General features: G+C 36.8%; 1 pseudogene; it reads left to right on the top strand.

Annotated features, from left to right (window-relative positions):
- Positions 1 to 258: 258 nt before the first annotated feature.
- LOC122298741 lies at positions 259 to 11,496 on the top strand (annotated as a pseudogene).
- The last annotated feature ends 5,128 nt before the right edge of the window (positions 11,497 to 16,624 follow it).

Here is a 16,624-nt window from a genome sequence, read left to right as displayed (position 1 = left end):
GAATAGTAACAGGTTTCACAATAGGGGAAAATTTTTCAGTATAGTCTACCATAGGCTGTTGATGAAATCCTTTGGCAAGAAGACATGCCTTGCACCTTTCAAGGGAGTCATCGGCACGCCTTTTTGTTTTTAGAGCCCATTTCGGTGAGAGAGAAAGAAGGTGAAACTAAATACCAAGTGGAGTTCTAAAGAAAAGCCTGAAACTCAAGTTACATGGCTTGACACCATTCAGGGTACCTAGTGACATTTGTATAGGATATGGGTTCTTTAGGAACCTCAGATGAGGAAGAAATTGAAAGAGAGGCAGAGGGTTTGGGAGAAGGCCAGAGAAGAGTTCCATCATTTCACACTCTTGGGCAAAGAACATTGGCTTTCAAACGTGTGATCATTAAGTGGGTATCTTTGGAAAAGGGAGCCATGGATGTAACAGGTGGCACAAAGGGGATATTAGGGTTTGGGAGGTCATGGGATGAAGGTAAGGAATTGGGAGAGACTGGACTCGATGAATTGATGGGCTCTGGAGACTCGTAAGGGAGACTTGAGGGAGTTGGGCTGGATGAGATTGGTGGGCTATTGCAGGTCTGTGGGGGAGAGGGAGTTAAGCTAGGGCTCGTTGCTACTGATCATGGGCTTGAAGAGGTCTGTAAGGGAAGCAGAATAGGTGCCGAGTGTGAGGCATGAGAGCCCGAAACAGTAGTATCATGAGAAACAGCAACCAGATTTGAATTACATGCAAAAGGAAAGTGATTTTCGTGAAATTGAACATCACGAAAAATATAAGTATGACCCGATGGTAAATGAATACAACAATAGCCCTTATTATCAGGACTACATCCCATAAAAATGCACAATTTAGAGATTAGGTCCATCTTTTGTTTATTAAAAGGACGTAAATTGGGCCAACAAGTTGTACCAAAAGTCCAAAGAAAATTATAATCAAGAGAACGATTAAAAAGTTCTTAAATAGAGATTTATTTTTTAAAATGGAAGCAGGCATCCGATTGATTAAAAAAACTGTGGTTTGAAAGGTTATGAACTAGCATTTAAAAAGCATGGAGGCATGGGCAAGCAAAGAAAGACTCGTCTCAACAATGTGGCAATGATGTCACTTAACACTGCCATTTTGTGCATGAGAATATGGGCAGGTGATGCAAGGACCAATGCCATATGATTGTAATAATTTTGAAGGGGGCAAAATTCACCACCCCTATCCAATTGCATAGATTTTACATTTGTTGAAAAATAATTTTAATACTGATGCCGGTCTTAAACATCTATGAACAATAATTCAAAAGGATGAAAAGAACAAGATGGAGAAGAGGGATGAGGTAAGACATGGGTTTTAGTTTTTGGAAAAGCTGAACACAAAGATGCTGGTTACTTGAATTTATGGGAAGCTTAAAATGACTAATAATAAAGGAGGTAACTCTGGAGGATGGATGGCCAATGTGCATATGCCAATTGAAAGCCAATGTTCATTGACCCATGAGTGCCTGAGGATTTGGTGAGTTGGAGATAGAGGTCGAAACTGTGGTGGGAAGAACATATAATCCGTTCCTAACAGTGCCTTGAAGAAGAGCATCTTGAGTTTGTAAATCCTTCACAAGAAAACAAGAAGAATAAAACTCAAAATAAATATAATTATCAAGACAAAATTGACGATCAAACAAAATATATTTAGTGATAAAGGGAACATGCAAACGCTTAGGTAAAAGAAAATTGCTATTAGAAGTATGCAAGTGTCCTGAACTAGTATACTGAATGGGAATAGTAGAGCCATCTCCAACACTGACTTGATATGTGCCCTAATAAGATATGGAGTCCAAAGACTCCAAACTCAAGTTCTAAAAATCATTTGTTAAATGATTCGTTGCCGCAATATCAGGGAACCAAGCATGAGATTGGGTGGACGACATATGAAATGAAGTTGGTGGTGAGTTGGCTAAGAGATTCGGTGGATGGGGGATGATAACTTTGATCAAATCGAAAATAGCAATGCAAGGTTGTGTGGCCAACTTTGTGACATACTTGGCAAGTATGTCTGGAATCATTTCTGATGGTAAAGGGATGAGGACTGCTATGACCCCTACAGCCTCTACGTGGACCACGACCCTGACCCCTTTGGCTAGGTGAGAAATTAGGTCTAGAAGATGATTTGGTTTGAGTAAGATTGGCAGACATGGGATTGCTAGAGAGGAAAGTGTGGGTTTGATGGGCCAAGCGGGATTTATGATTGAGTAAATAGCTATATATTTGTTTAGGATTGAAAGGGTCAGCTCTAGTAGTGAGAGAAGTAACCAATGAATCATAATCAGTGCCTAGACCGGCTAGCAAATACACTGAAAATTTCGTTTGGGATAGAGGCTGACTTACTACAATCATGGAAGCAGCAAGAGACTTTGCCTTATGAAAATAGTCCATAATGGACTCGGGTCCTTTTTAAAGAGTAGCAAGCTGCAACTGGGTCTGCATGAGATTCACAGATGACTGTGCCACATAATGATTATGCAACATGGTCCATATTTCATGAGCAGAGGTGCACTCAAGGACCTGTGAAAGCACATTTTCAGATTAAGAAGAGTTTAGAGCTTAAACATGCAACTAATCAAGTTGAGAACATTTGAGGTACTCGGGATTTGGGTTGTTATCAATCAAGGGAGGGGGCACAACTGAGGAGCCATCCACATGATGAAATAAGTGATTACCCTTGAGAAAAGGCACAACCTGAGCCTTCCACAAGGGATAATTATCAACTGTAAGTTTGATAGTAATGAAATGACTAGCTGAGTTAAGGGGAGAGGTGTGGATATTGGGGGCGGAAGTTGGGACTGAGTCATCGGAAGAGTTGGAGGAAGCCATCTGGATTGGATCAATGAAGGGCGACGGAGGTCACTGAGCTCTTTGAAATTCCCAACGTACCCCTGTAAAACCACGAAATTGTCTACCAATTTCCTTGAACAAATAGGTTAGATCTCAATTATCAAGATTATGAAACGAATCAAATAAATAATCAAACTTGCAAGACACAACGATTGGTTACGAAGGGAAACCCTTTAAAGAACTCTTTAAAGGTAAAACCCTACGGGGCAGCCAAACCCAGGAAAGTCAATCTTATTATTTGAAGAACAATTACAAGCAATAATCAATTACAAAACCTTTGCAATTCGACTCTCTTACTTGCCTAGACAAACGACCCGTTTGTCTTCTACCGCAGTAGCAGCCAGAACCTCTGGCGATCTTCAAATGTTGACTTCCCTTCTAGAACTCCAGAGGCTGAAATCCAATTGATGTTCCTTCACACTCAAAGCACGATCACACTCAAGAAGATATGAAAAATCCCATGAAAATTCTCAAGTGAATTTTCTCTCATAAACACTCAGAATCTCTTCTGTAAAATTCGTGGCTTGAAGTCCTTGAAAAGATACAAAACCGAATCCCTTTAAATAGAAGGTCTGAAAAGAGTTGTAGTTGCAGTAGGACTCTACTGACGGTTAGCAACAGACGCGAAAACGCGTCCCGATGGACTGCTAACATTTCGTGATAACTTCTTCTGATATAGATTAAACTCTGTTCAGATTTCTTCTGGATAAGTGCAATGCTATCAGAACTCGATTTTGACTTCAGGGACTTATCTAAACAACACCTAAGACTTTTAGATAGACTCAATATCGTTTAGATACAAATCAATACTTATTTTACATTCATCCAAGTTTAATCAAATAATGATAAGATAAACCTTATCATTCATTCAAATTTAATCAAATAATGATAAGATAAACCTTATCATTTAGTCATCTAATCCTAGCCAATTTTTGCCTTTACAATCTCCCCCTTTGGCGGATTGGTGACAAAACCAACTTGATGAATGTCTTGCATATACAATCTTCCCTTTGGTGGATCGGTCACAAAACCAACTTGATGAATGTAGTGTGTACCTAAGACAAAAACAACCAGCAGACCAAGATCTCATGAAAAATATCTTAATATAGTAATGATAAGAAATGACATAGAACATTCCTTGAAACTAGTCCCAATAATAAACAAAAGTTAGATGTAATGTAAACCTACAAAAAGAAAGTGTTCTAGTCATCATCAATAATCATGTTCAATACTTAGTTCTCCCACTCAATATTCTGCTACTCCCCTTTTTATTTTCAGCAAATTCATTAAACTCTCACTTACTCAAACTCCCCCTAAAAATCATAATATCAAGATATTCTAATTTGTTTTTCTCCCCCTTTTTGTCACTAATTTGACAAGACACAAAATAGAATAAATATCACTTATGTGAGCCAATATGAAGATACTAAGAAAGACATGATGAACAACTCACATGTGTCTTAATTTTTCATGGATTAAATGCACATGATGTATGAGCATGAATGTATGTTTAAACAATGAGCAAATGATTGAGACAACTTGGTTGAGACAAAAAAACAAACACTTGGTGGGCATTCCATGAAAACCGAATGACAAAGGCTAAAGACCCACTCAAAAACCATCTTCAATACATGCATAGAGTAGATATAACAAAAAAAAACCATTGAATTTTTTTTATAATTTTTTTTTTTTGTTTTATAAAAAAAAACAACAAAAGGGCAAGTAACATGCTTAAATGCATCTTAGTTCAAACATAGTGTAACTCACAAAACAAATTCAATAAAGTACACCCTTTTATTTGCAACAATCACTATGGATGTTCACTCCTCATAAGATCATCAATGTCAAAGTTCATGTGAGTGTGTGAGTGAGTATACTTATATCATAGCATGTTATGAACTCATTTTCTTTTTTTTCTTTTTTTTTTTTTTTCCGTTTTGCTTTCCCTTTTTTTAATATATCTTTGAGACATTTGTTCAAAGAAAGATTACTTTTAATAGATGCTCTCAAGAGTTTGTTACTTGACCTTAAAAGTCAAACTTTATGCTAGGGCCTAGATACATGAGCATCTCCTCCAAACACTAGTTTGTACACCCCCTTTGTTCATGTTGGCTGCTCATCTTTTTCTATAATGATTAGAGCAACGATTTTTTCTATAAGAACTCAAGGCGGTAGATCCGTGTAGGGTGTTTGTCTTTTTCTGCAATGAATTGACACCGAATTTTTCTATATGGATCACTCTTTGTGTTTGGCAAGAAGAGAGCTCTTTATATATGTACTAGGTTCAACTAGTATTAGTCAATTCAAGGCATGAACTCCCCCTTTGACGAGCATATAAAAAAGAAACATATTAATTATAGGATGCTTACATATAGGTTCCTCACAGTGCATTATAAATGAACTTTGCCAAGATAATTTATAGGGTTAGTATGCACAAAGTGAATCGCACAAAATAGAAAGATGCATAGGTTCAGGAATTTATTATGTGAGAACACAATTGCTCAAACTTTGACATATCAAGCATACACTTTCCTTAAAGAAAAGTTTTGAACCAAACTAGAATTTTTTTATAATATATTTTTCTTATTTAAAATTGAAAAACAGAAACATAAAATAAAACAGAAAAATAAAATGCATGTCCTAGGCTAATGCAATAATATAAAGGATGCAAGAACATGCAAGTAGTCCTATCCATTAATGTGACATGGCATCCTCTTTGACCACCCACTTTGCTTTAAATTTTGGCCTATTCTTTTTATCAACATCACTTTGTATGATCTTTTCTTTATTTTGAAAGCAAAAATCTGCTATTTCACTAATTTTGAGACTTAAAAAATTGATTTGTTGACTCATATCACAAACTTGATTCTCTAGACTATTTCCTTTCCTTTTTGGATTTCTTTCACATCCATTTTTCTTCACTTTATTCAAGTTAAAGCAATTTGGTCTTATATGACCAACAACACCACAATAATGACAAATAGGAATAAACTTACCTTTGCACTTACCTTGGTTGGGCTTCTTTGTCATTGATCTATCATGTGAGGCTCTTGGAACATGAGTTGTAGACACGGCCTTCTTTGGAGTTTCCTCATCTTGAATTCCTTTAACAAAAATGATATCTTTTGATGAGGTGGCAGCGGATGATGAGTCTTTAAGTTCCATACCTTGGGAAGTCATATACCCCAAACTGGTGCGATCACAACTAGATTTTTAAATACTCAACATCTCTTCTATTTTTTGTGTTGCTGTTTTTTCTTGAACCTTTTCCAACTCTTTTTCTAATACAATTTTTTGATCCCTTAATCTTGCTATTTCAATATCAGAAATTTTGAATGCCTCAGACAACTTATTTTTCTCACTCTCCATATTAGTGAATTTCTTGTACAACTTCTTGTTGAGTTTCTTTAATTTGATCACTTCTTCACACGCATCATTGTAAACTTCTTGTAAACTCAACTCATGATCATCCACAATTAGAGCAACCTCCGAATCACTATTGTCATCATCACTTTTAAATTTTGTTAGCTCAATATCAGAAAAATCATTAACAACAGTAGAAAAAGCCACAAAAGTACTGTCATAATCAGATGATGAACTTGAAGTTTTAGATTCTGAACTATCACTAAGTGTGACATTCAATGCTTTTCCTTTACTTTTCTTGAAATTTGGACATTCAATTCTTATATGACCATAACCAGAACATTCATGACACTTTACTTTATCAGATTTTTCTTTATTCCATTTTTCAAAATAATTTTTCTTTGCAGAAAATTCTCTACCTCTTTTTTTCTTTCCACTATACTTTTTATTAAACATGAATTTTCTGAACTTTCTTACTATAAGATCTATATCCTCATTGTTAAGATTTTCTTCATCAGAAAAATCATCTTGATTTTCTTCTATAGTTTTTAAGGCAATAGACTTACATTTTCTTGCTTGAGGAAGCGAAGATTCATACGTTTGTAAAGAACCTACCAGTTCTTCTACCCTTATTGCATCAAGATCTTTACTTTCTTCAATAGCGGTAACTTTGGGTCGAAATCTTTCAGGTAAAGACCTTAGAATCTTCCTCACGATCTTTGAATCCTCCAACTTCTCACCGAGATTAAACCTGGAATTCACAACATCATTCAGTTTAGCATAAAAATCATTAAAATTTTTGTCTTCCAACATTTTAATCTCTTCAAATTTTGAGGTTAGCATTTGCAATTTTGAATTTTTTACTATTCTTGTGCCTTCATGTGTAACCTCCAAAATATCCCAAGCTTCTTTAGCAATCTCACACATGGAGATTCTTTTAAATTCTTCGGAGGATACCGCCATGAAAATAGCGTTAAGTCCTTTGCTATTCAAATTGCAATTGTTAATTTCATCTTTTGTCCAAGCATCTATAGATGTCTCGGGTTTAGTCCATCCTCGTTCAACCAAATGCCATACACGTTCATCCAAAGACTTGAGAAAAGCCCTCATACGAACTTTCCAATAAGCATAGTTTTCCCCATCGAAGTATGGTGGAACGTATAGTGACGTCGACATGATCTACAAGGGCACGGATCACACTCGAATGAGTGAACCACGCTCTGATGCCAATTGAAATTCCTAACGTACCCCTGTAAAACTACGAAATTGTCTACCAATTTCCTTGAACAAATAGGTTAGATCTCAATTATCAAGATTATGAAATGAATCAAATAAATAATCAAACTTGCAAGACACAACGATTGGTTACGAAGGGAAACCCTTTAAAGAGCTCTTTAAAGGTAAAACCCTACGGGGCAGCCAAACCCAGGAAAGTCAATCTTATTATTTGAAGAACAATTACAAGCAATAATCAATTACAAAACCTTTGCAATTCGACTCTCTTACTTGCCTAGACAAACGACCCGTTTGTCTTCTACCGCAGTAGCAGCCAGAACCTCTGGCGATCTTCAAATGTTGACTTCCCTTCTAGAACTCCAGAGGCTGAAATCCAATTGATGTTCCTTCACACTCAAAGCACGATCACACTCAAGAAGATATGAAAAATCCCATGAAAATTCTCAAGTGAATTTTCTCTCATAAACACTCAGAATCTCTTCTGTAAAATTCGTGGCTTGAAGTCCTTGAAAAGATACAAAACCGAATCCCTTTAAATAGAAGGTCTGAAAAGAGTTGTAGTTGCAGTAGGACTCTACTGACGGTTAGCAACAGACGCGAAAACGCGTCCCGATGGACTGCTAACATTTTGTGATAACTTCTTCTGATATAGATTAAACTCTGTTCAGATTTCTTCTGGATAAGTGCAATGCTATCAGAACTCGATTTTAACTTCAGGGACTTATCTAAACAACACCTAAGACTTCTAGATAGACTCAATATCGTTTAGATACAAATCAATACTTATTTTACATTCATCCAAGTTTAATCAAATAATGATAAGATAAACCTTATCATTCATTCAAATTTAATCAAATAATGATAAGATAAACCTTATCATTTAGTCATCTAATCCTAGCCAATTTTTGCCTTTACACTCTTGATACCATATTAAGGTAAGAAGAAAATAGAGCTCTCAAGGTATTTGTTGAAATGCCTCAAAGGGTTGCTTTGCTATTCCAGAAATTCTTCTTACACATTCTATTATTACATGTACAATATTTATACTACTCAGTACATAACAACCTATTCTATATCATTGAGGCACATGTATCTCAGATTCTCATACAAGAATATTCTAAGACTTTATTCCAAAGCTTTCTTGATCCTTGCTATGTACACTACCTGCTCTGCCTTAGATGCAGTTTACTATAGACTTTCCTTGAGTGCGTGCTGTTATGGTTGCTCTGCCTTGGATGTATTAGCTGTAGGCTTCCCTTGAGTGTGTGCTGCTGTGGTTGCCTTATTAATGGGGAGTCTGGGGGTGACAAGGGGATCTGATTTGATCTGGGGAGGTCGGGGCGCCAGATTTGGCCTCGGCATATTATGGAGCTCGAGTTCTTTTACACTCCTACTTTGGTATGTCTTAGGCAAGAGCAGGGACATTTTATTGTTCATTTAAAAGAAAGTGGACTCATACGGCAGCTAAGGGATGAACTAGATAGATATAAGTCAAAGTGCGGATATCCCATTGACTCTAATGGAGGTCATTAAGCGACATGGATTCATAGAAGTTTGAGTCTACTAAAGTCTAGCCTCAGTTTTCCAACGACATTACATCATGTTGATGATGATGGTGATGAGGAGATGGAAATTGAGGAGGAAGTTGTCGAGAGGCTCTGTGTTCAAGTGGATAAGCAATTAGCCAACAACGAAGCCAATAGTAGGGTTGATCTAGGGAAAACAAAAATTGTAGATTTGGACTTGTGACTTATGAAGATATAAGTTTTAATGAGCTTGAGCATTGTACATCTAGAGGTGGATGTATCAAGGAACAAAGTTATGAGGAGATAGATGTTAATATGGAAGGAGTATTTGAACATGATAAGATAGTGATAGTTGATTGTGCAAATCCTGTTGAAGATGCTTTATGTTATTCTGATGTTAATGTGTTGACTTTTCATAATCTTCTAGAGGAAAACAATAGAGAAATAAACACACTTGATGGGGATTCCTATTGTCAACCCACTAAGGGGAACAATATACTTAGCTTATCTATCAATAAATTGCTAAACAAATAACCACCAAGAAATGTAGTGGATAATTCTTCCTCAACCACTGATCATCTTAATGAAGTTTCTACCAACATTTCTAGTGCAGATGCACCACATGATTTTTCAAATGGCTCAGTGAATTGTGTATCTCCTCCTAGCTTGACTGTAGTTCAATCTGATGTCTCCCTGATACTTAAGTCTCTAACTCCAACTGTTTCACCAAGGATCGCCAACAGCAGGAAAAGCTTGAGGACTTCATCAATGCTAACTGCTTCATAGAAAGATCTTCAGGATGACAGTATGTTAGTCCTAGAGCTGCTCATATATCTTTCAAGAAATCCATGAGAAGTAGCATTAATACTATGTCCATAGAAAAAAGTAAGAGCACTATTTTAGTAATTGAACATTTGGCTGTAAGCGTCTGTCATAGCCTTGAAATTATTGACAGCCATTGCCAAAGTTCAGTTCTAAGGCACTCAGCATTCAAGTTTTCATTCAAACCTGCAGACTATAAGCCAGTTTCTCTGGTTGACAAAGTTGGTGTGGGTGTGCAAGCACTCTTGGTGATATACTAAAAGAAGATTCTATCGATAGTGTAGAGTCTGCTGAAAAATTAAAGAAGCAAGTTACCAAGGCATTGGAGAAGGTTTTGGCAAGAGCTATTAGGAGAGAAATGGCACTAGAAGATTTTTGTGCCAAGAAAACCTCTGAAATTGTGCAGCTTAACCGTTTGGTGCAACTATACAAGCATGAGAGGGAATGTAATGCCATAATAGCACAGACAAGGGATTATAAAATCCTTCACCTCGAGAACCTTATGGATGGCATTTTATCCACAGAGTTCATGGAGGAAGAGCTATGGTCAATCACAGCGGAGCACAAGATTTTAAAGGAGAAATAAAATAATCATCCTGAAGTTTTCAGGACCAAAATTGAGTTAAAAAGAGTTAGATGAGGTAGAACATTATCGCAATTTCTATGATATGGGCGAGAGAGAAGTGTTGGTGGAAGAGATTCAAGATTTAAGAAGCCAACTAGTATTTTACATAGATATTTCATCCACAGCATGTCGAAAAAATCCACTACTTCAATTAACTTATTCATATGAAACTCAATCGGCTCCACCTCTTACTACGATTCCTAAGTCAACTAAGTGTGCTGAGGAGAAACTTGAATGGGAAGGCATTCATTGGATAGAAGTAGAGAGCAGATCGATCTCTCTTTCTAAGAAACCGAGACTTGAACTTGAAGCTAGTAGATCACTAGCGGAAAAGAGGAAGCAAGAACTAGATACTGAGAGGAAATGTGCCGAAGAGCTGAAGGAAGCAATGCAGCTATAACGGGGCATGCACGCATTCTTGAATGGTAAGAAAATTTGGAAGAGAAACATATTCAGTTGCTTGCAAGGCATAGGAAGATCCAGGAAGGAATAGAGGATTTCGAGAAAGCAGCTGCTAAAGTAGGAGTTAAGGGTGCTGAGTCCAAGTTCATAAATGCACTTGCTGTTGAAATTTCAGCATTAAGGGTGGAAAGAGAGAATGAGAGGCAATATTTTAGGGATGAGAATAAAGGAATTCAAGCTCAATTGAGGGACATAGCTGAAGCTGTGCAAGCTACCAAAGAATTACTTTTGCAGCTGAAAGAAATAATAGGGGCAGCCATGGCTGCCCAAATGCGAGCTGTGAAGGCAGAGCAAGAAACTAAAAAGACCCACAAATAGATCGATAAATTGAAGAGAAAACACAAAAAGGAGATCATCACCCTTAATGAACTCGTCCTAGAATCTCGTTTACCCAAAGAAGCAACACAATAAACTTATAATGATGCTCAACTTACCACATACGACACAAGGGAGAGATGCAATTCTAGTGATCAGAGATGGAGAGAGGAATTTGAACCATTTTATAATGGCGAAGATGGTGAGTTGCTGAAACCTACAGAGCCCTTGTCCTAGTTCTCTAGTTATGATCGATGAAACATATAGATGAAAATTACTGGCCTAAATGTATGCACCACTAACAGTTTTTGTGATATAGCTCCAAAGTTGTATCATATTTTTAATGGTCATCTAGTTCGTGCAGTTTGTATCAATTGTGATTACCTAAATAAGTAGAATAACTGCCAAATAAAGTTGATTTATCTAAAGTGGGTGATTGATTTCTTCTATCTTGGGTGATTCCACACTTTACGGAATTGTTGTTTCTAGTATTCCATCCCTTTCCATGCCTAGGGTTGCTGCATGGCTACGAAAGCCGCCCCTTTGGTGTCTTCCACATCAGTGGGGAATGCAAAGACATCAATTTCCTACGCCTAGGCAGTGTTTAAGCCTTTGTCCTCCTCGAGTTTCAAATTGCCTATACGTTGTCTTGTGGATGTCGATGGACAATCGAGGTTTGTGTTTTTTGAGGTTGAAATGACTAGGGTTGTGGAGGATTTTCGGCATGCTATGTTGTTGACGTTCTTGCATTCTCGTTCGTCCATTGATATTATTCTTCTTTCTATGGTTAAAATGTGGGGCTTGCTAGAGATCCCTACCATCAGTTTCATGGATGCACATCATGTCTTCATCAATCTGCATTTTGATAGGGATCTTGTTCATTCATGGCCAAGGGAAGGGTGGGTTATTGATGGATGCTGTTGAACCTAAGGTTTCAAGCTTTGTATAATTATATATCTACACATGAATTTTGATGATAACAAATGAATTCAAAGAATAAAGAAGTCTCAAGCTCAAGTCGTCTACACAATGGAGTCAAGCACATCAAGGAAACAAGTATGAGTAAGAAGAGAACAAGTTCACATTAAAGTCATAGAGTAATATTGTAAATCTCTTAAAAATTTGAAATTAGGATTAAGGCTCAAAATTAATATTTTATCATAAAACATTAAAATACATTTTCCACATGTGCATGAATATTTTAAAAATTAAATTTGAAAATTTTGAAAGATGATTGATTGTCATCTTTCACATGTGCATACCTTGATTAAAGGGTTGAATTTTGAAAATATTAAAGATGATTGATTGTCATCTTTCACATATGTATGTTTTATTTGAATATTTTCAAAAGTGATTGATGCTTTTTTTGACTTATGCAAAAGGTAGATGATTTTGTTTGAAATATTTGAAAAGGAAGTGTGCTCCTTTTGTCATATACAAAAAGTAAAAGATTAGGTTTGAATTTTTTGAAAAGTAAAGTGTGCTCCTTTTGTCATATGTCAAAAGTAAAAGATTAGGTTTGAAGTTTTTGAAAAATGAATGATGTTGTGTTTGACAATTGAAAAAGAAGAACCTTTTATTTGAATTTTTTGAAAAAGTGAATGATGTTGTCTTTGACATGTGAATCTTTTTAAATTTGAATATGAAGTCTCATATGCCTATAAATAGAACATTTGAGAGCTTCACATTCACAACACCAAGAGCATACAACATTCATTCAAAGTTTTCATTCTCTCTTTTCTAAGTATTGAGCCTTAATCTTTGTTCATTTTGAGAGATATAGTTTGCGCTGTATTGTTCTTATTTCACTCATTGAGGAGTGTTTTCTAATAACCTACCCATTATCAGCTCTTGTATCAGTAAAAGAGTATGTATAACCCTTGTGCTTGTAGAAAGTGTTCTACACAGGGAATAGTTGAATCACCACGTGTAAGGTGATTGCAAGTGTAGAGGGTGTTCTACACGGATCCTTTGTAGCGGTATTGTTCAAATGTGTAATAGGTTTCTATCTCCACCTGAAGGAGGTTGAATAGTGAATTTGGGCATCCTCAAGGGGTAGCTTGAGGCGAAGACGTAGGCAGTGGGGCCGAACCTCGTTAACATACTGAGTTTGCTTCTCTCTTACCCTTACTCTTTATATTTATTACTGTTTCATATTTTGTTTATATTTTATATTGTATATTTGATTTATAATTGTTATTTTTTTTAAATACAACTCAATTCACCCCCCCTCTTGTGTTAGTCATCTGGGCAATAGATGCAAGTTTTGATTATTTGGCTGGACGAAGGAATTTGACTTGAAAAAAGAACCCTCTATGGCACCTCAATGGATCTTGTTGCCAGGGCTTCCGATGCATATGTATAGACTTGATAATGCAACCATTAACAAGACAAGGGCATCAGGTGCTAGGCTATGTGTGGAGGTTGATCTCTTTGAGGAACAAGTTCAGAATTTCCCTATTGCTATTTTGGCACATTAACAAATTTGGCAAGAGGTGCGCTATGAGAAGTAGAGTTCTTACTGCAGATGTTGTCACCGTCAGGATCACATGGAAGTTATATGTTGGGTTTGGGTGAAGAAACTAGTTCAAGAGGTTTGTGTGGTTCAGAACAATGAAAAGAATAACAAGAAAGCTTACGCATGGAGGGTCAAACCACAAGGGTCGAATGATGAGAAGAAAGTGCAGCAAACAAAAGGTTCTAAAGCCCTAGATCAAATTATTATTAGAGAGGAGCCTAGCAATGTGCAAACTGTGATCATAGAAGAACACGCAAAAGTCCCAGATCAGAACATGCACTCTCGAGATGTCCTTATTGCTGGTGGATCGGTTGAGGTTATTGAGAATAGAGAAGATGCCACCATAGATAAGGGGAAGAAGGTTGTTGATGTTGAAGAAAGTCAGTGAGAGGCGAAGAAGGTGTCGATGCCAACAATTAATCCTGTTGCACAGAATGGAGCGTTTGGTGAGCAAATAGAAAATGGGAAAGAAACCAAGTTATTGTGGAAAACATGGTCCTGCATGAGGGTTTCACATGTGATCGACAATCTGTAGAGGGTTGTCAAGATGTGGTTTTTGAAATTCTGGAAATGGAAAATATAGTCACAGGGATTTTGAGAGATGATACACACAGTTTTTATTAGGAAGAAGACGACAATCCACACATGTTGGATAAAGCGAAGGGATATGGATCAGATTTGGACTTGAGAACTCCAGTTCCATCTCTGAAGAATTCTGCAATTTAGGTAGTGCAACAAACTGACCGGTGCAAAACTGCAAGTGCACAGTATCGTAGTTTTATAGTAAAGTAATAAGAAGAGTATCGTCCTCAGGGATTGGTACCTTACTCTTGCCAAATACCAAAATTATGCTAATCTCAATTCTATCTAGAGGAATCGCTAAGGTTTTTGTAGTAGCAAATAAAACTAGATCAACTCAAGAGAAATAAGCAAAGAAAGTAAAACTGATGTTTGAAGATCAAATTCAATAGGGAAGAAAACTTCTAGGAAATCGATTTCACCATAATTCTTCACTATGCTTTTCCCATCCAGCTAATTTAACTTAAACCTCTTTTGTCTATTAGCAAATCTCTAATTCATCCAAAAGCCTCTTTCGATAGTCAATTGGAATTGATTCTAGTTTATCAATTCACACAAGAGTATGCAAATTAAATAATCAAGAACGCAATAAGACCAATGATTTAATTACTACACAGGTTCATACAAGTCTTTCGATCTCTATACTTACCTATGCTGAAATATCCAAGATCTACCCTATGATTCCCTCTTTCGATAGCAAATCACAAGATTAATAATCATCTAATCAATGGCCAGTTAATTAGAAGCATTAAACTCAGAATAAATCAGATAAACAAAGAGAGAATTGCATTAAATTAGCATGGACAAACAAGCATAGTTCGGAATTAGGTTACATCGTTTTCCTAGAAAGAAGAAAATTTAGCTCATACTAGAATTGGAATTCAACATAAACGAATTCACCATAATTGTTCTGAGAAGATGGGAAGAAGAAAATAAACACTGAAAAATCCTCCTTGCAGCCTCAACTGGTCGTCAAAAGCTCAAGAGAACGATTCAACGCCTTTCTCCCGTCCGTGCTCGTGTATGAATCCAACGTACGTGCAATAAATTGGAATTCCGTCTCCAAAACAAATGATTTGAATCCCTCTAGCTATGTTTTTCTCTCCCAAAGAGTGTTCTCCAGTCAAAAACCGCGGCTCTAGAGTGAAGAATGGTCTTTTATATGGTCCCACGGCGGAAAACCTAAAATCTGTCAAAATACGATGTTCGCTCGAGCGGGGTGTCGAGCGCGCGTCGAGCGTTCGACTCTGCCTGATTTCGCTCGAGCATCCTATCGAGCGCACATCGAGCGTTCGACTCTGCCTGATTTCGCTCGAGCGGCCAATGTCTCCGCTCGAGCGATCTTCATTTTTCAGCAACCTGCTCGAGCTCCCTGTCGAGCGGCAGTCGAGCGTTTGAATCTGCCTGAATTCGCTCGAGCGGCCAAAAGCCTCCGCTCGAGCGAACTTGTAAAATCTGCAATATGAAATTTTGCAATCCATCAAATACCCCCAAACTTACAACTTTGTTTGTCCTCAAACAAAAAGAAAAACAAATGATAGTTTAGGCAATATCAACTCGACCCCAAAGAGAAGTATCATCATTCACCAAGCTTTTATGAATTTAGATTTCACCTCTAGTATCTTACTCTTTTAACATCAAAGATAGCAAGAAAATCAATCAAAAATTTTGCAATTTGTCAAGCAAGAGTTAGGCGTTTACTTCAACCTAAAGCTAAGACCTTGAGTGTGTGTGTGTGATATAGTCAATTTAACCTCAAACCACCTGCAAACTCAGATAAAAGTAGAACAACCAAAATCAGAAGAATTCTCTTAAAACTTAACCCCATAAGTCCAATTTTCAGAAATCCTCTCCACTAATGTAGTCAACACCAAAATCAAAGATCAAAAGGTCTTTATTAAGGTTGTAATGATAGGCCACAGGGTGAGGGTTAAGAAAGAACTGGATATGGGAAATTAAATCAAACTGGGAAAATACTTAGTGAAAAGAACATTAAAAGAGAAACTCACATGATTCAAATCATAGCTCTTTCTTGGCAATATGCTCATACTTGTGGCATTATTATTGCTGTAATCACTGATGTAATACCAACACTTCCCTTAACAAAATTTGAGGTAATTCACTTTCCGCTTGGCTACTTCTTTTTCTTTTCTTTTCTTTTTTTTTTTTTTTTTTTTTTTTTTTTTTTTTTTTTTTATATCACTTCCTTTCTTCTTCTTCTTTTTCTTTGATCGAACAGAGCAAACCTAATACGTTTCATCATGTAACCAATTTTCTCTTTTAAATGTAACTCTCCAC

This window comes from Carya illinoinensis, chromosome 16 (genome assembly GCF_018687715.1).
Source record: "Carya illinoinensis cultivar Pawnee chromosome 16, C.illinoinensisPawnee_v1, whole genome shotgun sequence".
In the NCBI taxonomy this organism is placed as follows: Eukaryota; Viridiplantae; Streptophyta; class Magnoliopsida; order Fagales; family Juglandaceae; genus Carya; species Carya illinoinensis.
This window is presented reverse-complemented; position numbering and strand designations above follow the sequence as displayed.